Source organism: Perca fluviatilis, chromosome 12 (genome assembly GCF_010015445.1).
Source record: "Perca fluviatilis chromosome 12, GENO_Pfluv_1.0, whole genome shotgun sequence".
NCBI lineage: Eukaryota > Metazoa > Chordata > Actinopteri > Perciformes > Percidae > Perca > Perca fluviatilis.
This window is the reverse complement of record NC_053123.1, coordinates 37,870,359-37,875,506: the sequence shown is the minus strand read 5'-3', so window position 1 is coordinate 37,875,506 and position 5,148 is coordinate 37,870,359.

Below are 5,148 nucleotides of genomic sequence, written 5' to 3'. Positions count from 1 at the left end.
ATATTACACACTTTAAAAATATTAAAATGTTGTTTAAAACAATAAATACGATCAAGTCTGGCTGAGGAGATCCTACTCTCTCTGAGGTGGGACCATGTGTACTGTCGGCAGTCTGCATGCATCCTTCTCCATACATCCACCAGGCCATAGGTGGAGACCAGCCGCCCCAGAGCATGCTGGGAAGCTGGATGCGGCTCTGCATGGTTACGATCTAAAAGAGCATTTGCAGTACAGTTAAAATCCCCACCCAAGAATAAAAAATCCTCCGATGCACAATCATTTAAAACCCCACCTACCTTTTCTAAAAAGATCTTTCTCTCTGCACCGGTTGTTGGGGCATACAGGTTAATAAAAACAGCCGTAAAATGATCAAACTGAGCTCTGACTAAAAGCAGCCTCCCCTCGATAAAATGCCGGACCTCCAGTGAGACCGGAGAGAAAGTTCTGGAGAAGAGGAAGCCCACTCCTCCACTCAGAGAGGAGCCATGGCTCAGGATGGCTTCCCCTTCCCATTCTCTCCTCCAGTCGGCCTCGTTGCTGCTGTCACTGTGAGTTTCTTGTAGAAATAAAACATCAATGTGTTTCATTCTCATGGTTTCATAAATGCTGGCTCTTTTAATGACATTCCTAGCTCCATTTACGTTCAAACTCCCAACTTTAAAAACATCCATAATAAATGAAATGTTAAAAGCAACAACAATAAACAATAAATTAATCAACATTGGAGCGTACTTCATCATCTAGACGTAGTTGTTTTTTTACTTTAAGCACAAGTTTTTTCAATCTAAAACCCTCTTGGACTGTGATTTCAGAAACCTCCTTCCGGCTGTTGTGGAAACTAACGGAGGAGCAGAAAAGAACCAAATCGGGAAAAAACTCTTCTACTTTTACACCTTGCTGATTCTTTGTTTGTTTTAGGAAACATTTTATTTCCTCAGCAGTATAAAACTTCCTCTGTTGACTGCTGCTATAATTAGGAACTTCACTTTCATCAGACACACCTTCATCACTCTCACTACCATCCGTACACACCTTCCTCACACTCTCCTCACTCACTCGGCTCGCCTTAGCCTCACTGGAGGCACTGGTAGTCTTCCGTCTGCGTTTTACAGGTAGTTTGGATTTAACTACAGCCTCTACTCCCTCCATCACCACCTCCTCCTCCAGCACCTCCTCCTCCTGCAGCACCTCCTCCTCTACCTGTTCACTCCACCTAACACTTTGCTCCCCCACCGTTTCATTTCCCTCCTCAGTCTGTACCTCCCCTGTCTCCCCAGACTGTCCCCCCTGTGTGTCCCTGAGCTCACCTGTCTCCCCAGACTGTCCCCCCTGTGTGTCCCTGACCTCCCCTGTCTCCCCAGACTGTCCCCCCTGTGTGTCCCTGACCTCACCTGTCCGTTCCCCAGACACCCCTTCACCTGTTTGTTTTTTTTCTTTTTCTGTTTCTTTCTCCTCACCCACTAAACTACTCTCATCTCCACTCACACTCTCACTCACACCATCCACACTAACAACCCGGTGTATTTACAGTACTACTTCACCCGGCGCTCCCGTCAGACACGGACGGCACGCCGGCTGTAGCGCGCGAGCGGCCATCGGCCGTTCGGAGGCGGCAGCCGCCCCGGCGGGCAGCAGCCCCCACGCGGGGGGTCCGCCGCCCGGCAGCGGACCCTGGGCATCCGCCCTCCCTCCCCGGTACCCCGGGGAGCGGGGGCGGACCCCCCGGCACCAGCTGCCCCTCCCGGACCGGGAGGATTCGGATCACCTCGTCTCCGGGCAGGCCCTCACCGTGTGGCCCACCTCTCCACAACCAAAACATTTCATCCCTGATGACGTTGCAAAAATCACGTATTCATAATCATCTACTTTAACATGGAACCGGAGGTTCAACTCCTCGCCCGATGGTTCAGTATCATATAGAGCTGTTTACGGTGAGACACCACGTGCTTCAGCAACGGAGACTTACATCCAGACAGGATCTTTTAACGGGGAGACTATCTTCCCGTGTCTGGACAACTCTGCTGAGGAAGCCATCAGAGATGAACGGTGGGACGTTGGACAGGACCACCTTGGTGGCCGGTTGAGGAGCGGCAGCACCTGTACAAACATTTCACACACGGTGATGCCCGCCCGATAACTTGGTTCACCTTGTCCTCCCGGTCCAGGAAGATGACCACGGCGCCGTTCATCCGAAGCGGCCGACATAATATTACCGTGTCCCGAACCTTCTCCCCACAGCTAGACTAATGTCCTCCACGCTGCACGGGAAACTAGGACAGATCTTGATGCCATGTTCCTGGTGAGCGTGGAGAACCCCTTCCATTCACCATGGCGGCTGCACACGGCCGGGCGACGACCGGCAGGAGACAAACCACCCAAATAAACCTAAAACTAAACACCAAAACGTACTACAAATGAAAGATAAAGTGACCTACAACCGTAAACCTAAACAAAAGTAAATGAAAATATCAACAAATGAAAAAGAAAAGTAAGAAAAACCTACAAATCCCCACAGGCCTCACTCCACACACTCTCAACTCAGAGAGAGAGAGAGAGAGAGAGAGAGAGAGAGAGAGAGGGAGGGAGAAGGAGGGACGGAGAGACGAGAGAGAAAAAAGAGAGAGGAAACAGGAGAGAGAGAGAGAGAAAGAAAAGAGAAACAGAGAGAGAGAGAGGGAGGGAGAAGGACGGGAGAGAGAAGAGAGAGAGAAAAAGAGAGAGAGAGAGACAGAGAGAGAGGGAAGGAGAAGGAGGGATGGAGAGAGGACAGAGAGAGAGGGAGGGAGAAGGAGGGATGGAGAGAGAAAAGAGAGAGAGAAAAAAGAGAGAGAGGAAAGAGAGAGAGAGAGGCAGAGGAGAAAGAAAAAAGAGACAGAGAGAGAGAGAGAGAGAGAGAGGAAAAGAGAGGATGGAGAGAGGCCCAGGGCCGTTAGTGTATCCGAGACAAGAAATAAGACCAAAGAGAGAACCAGAGACACAACAACAACCAAGAGAGAAACAAACACAAAAACAAAAACACCCACCACAAACGATAACTTACATCAAATGAGATCCTGAGCATCACAAGGCTTGTAACAGAGTATAATATATGGATAAGTAAAAATGTGACGGAAAAGTAATGGGAAATAGAACAAAAGAAGGACAGGAAAGCCAAAAAGAAAAACTGGAGTGACGAACAAACAAGAGAAAAGAAGAGTATAAGGAGAGTGAAAAGACAAGGAGAAAAAGGAAAAAAAAGGAGGAAACACAAAAAAATAAATAGGAGTAACAAACAGAATGAGGACAACACGAAAGAAGAATAACACAACACAGAAGAATGGAGGAGATGGAAAAAGAAAATACAAGGAAAGAAACACAGACCCAAACCCAACACACAAAAACAGGAAAAAAGTAAAGAACACAAAGAATAAGAGACCACACAGGCTAAGGAAAATACGTGGAACAAGGAACGGACCACAGAAGTGAAGGAAATGAGTGGAGCCGGAAAGGGAAAAAAAGGAAATGACAAAATATAAAAACACAAGAAGGAAGGAGAGAAAAAAGTAGAAAGAAAGAGACACAGGAAAAGGAGGAAGGACAAGAGAGACAGCAGGAGACAAAGAAAGAAAGACAAACAGAGACAGAGGAGGAGGAGGAGAGAGAAGGAGAGGAGAACGCAAAGAAGGAAATAGTGAGAAGAAGGAAAAAAGGAAAAGGAAAAATAGAAAAAGTGAGAAAGAGAAGAAAAGGTGAGTGGAGAAGGAGAATAAGAGAGAGGAAAAAAGAGAAAGAGACAGGAGGAGAGGAGAGAGAAGGAGAAAGAGAGACAGAGGAGGGAGGGATGAATGAGAGGACAGAGAGAGAAAGAGAGAGAAACAGGAGAGAGGAGAGAAAGAAAAGAGAAAAAGAGATATGAGAGGAGTGGAGAATATGGATGGAGAGAAAGGAAGAGAGAGAGAAAGAGAGGAAGGAGAAGAGCGAAAAAGAAAGCTGAAAAACAAAACATGTAGAAACAGGAAACACAAAAAGTGGAGGAGAGATGAAGAGAGAAGGAGGAAAAGGAGAAAGAAAAGAAAGAGAAAGGAGAGAGAGAGAGAGAAGAGAAGGAGAAATGGAGAGAGGACAGAGAGAGAAAGAGAGAGAAATAGGGAGAGAAAGAAAAGACAAACAGAGAACAGAGGGAGGGAGAATATGGTGGAGGAAAGGAGAGAGAGGAATGGTGAAGAAGTGAAATAGTGAGAATAAGGAAAAAGTGGAATGAAAGAAAAATGAGAAATGATAAAATATGATAGGGGAGTTTGAAGGAAGAATAAGAAAAAGTGGAAATTGAAACCCACAAGGAAAAGAAAGGAGAGAGGAGGGAGGAGAGAGGAAAAGAGAAAGAGACAGGGAAGGGAGGGAGAATAGGATGAGAGAGAAGGAGAGAGAGAGAGAAAAGAGAGAGAGACAGAGAGAGATGGATGGAGAAGGAGGGATGGAGAGGACAGAGGGAGAAGGAGGAATGGAGAGATGAGGACAGAGAGAGTAGAAAAAGAGAGGAAAGAGAAAGAGAAACAGATAGAGGGAGGTGGATGGAGAGAGAAAGAGAGAGAGAAAGAGAGAGAGACAGAAGGAGGGATGGAGGAAAGAAAGAGAGAAAGGGAGAAGGGGATGGAGGAGAGAAAGACAAAGAGAGAAGAAGGCGATGGAGTAGAGGACAGGAAGGAGGGGATGAAATGAAAGGAAAAGGAAATGACAAAATATGGAAGGAAGGGAGTTATAGTTGAAGAATAGTGGAAATTGGTTCAATAAGTTAAAGAAAGTAAGAGAGGGAGGGAGGGGAGGGATGGAGAAAAGAAGAAGAGATAGAGAGAAAAAGAGAAAGAGACAGGGAGAGGGAGAGAGAAAGCGGGATGAGAGAGAAAGAGAGAGAGAGACAGAGATGGATGGAAGGAGGGATGGAGGACAGAGGGAGGGAGAAGGAGGGATGGAGATGACAGAGAGAGGAAAGAGAGAGAGAGAGAGAGAGACAGAGAGAGAAGGAGAGAGAAAGACAAACAGAGATAGAGGGGAGGAAGGTGGATGGAGAAGGAGACAGAGGTGGATGGAGAAAGAAGGAGAGAGAGAATGAAGAAAGAAATAGTGGAATGGAAGGAAATGGATAAATAAAATTGGAATCAGTGGCAATAA